This window comes from Centroberyx gerrardi, chromosome 24 (assembly GCF_048128805.1).
Source record: "Centroberyx gerrardi isolate f3 chromosome 24, fCenGer3.hap1.cur.20231027, whole genome shotgun sequence".
Classification (NCBI taxonomy): domain Eukaryota; kingdom Metazoa; phylum Chordata; class Actinopteri; order Beryciformes; family Berycidae; genus Centroberyx; species Centroberyx gerrardi.
In genome coordinates, this window is record NC_136020.1 from 23,907,180 (window position 1) to 23,907,574 (window position 395).

Below are 395 nucleotides of genomic sequence, written 5' to 3' on the forward strand. Positions count from 1 at the left end.
TTTGGAGGGCGGGGCCAAGGTGGAGGGGGGCGGAGTTTGGGTCGTCCGCAGAGCCGCAGCTCCGCCTGCTATTGGCCCGTAATCGACCTGTCAATCACTGGACAGACGACCTGTCGACCACTAGGAAAACAACCCCGTGTTTTATCTGTTATATCTGTTAATGACAGTTATTTTGAAAATCTCCATAAGGACACACATTAGATAGAAGTGAGACCAATGTAGTGACTTTATATTTTTATCAGAAGTTTGTTGTGGTCCAGAGACTTGATGGAGAGAGAGAGAGAGAGAGAGAGAGAGAGAGAGATGAGAGAGATGTTGGAAGTGATTTCTCCATCTTCCTTTCCCTCCTTCCACCATCTGCTGTCAGAAACTCTTTCAGCATACTCAGTACGCTA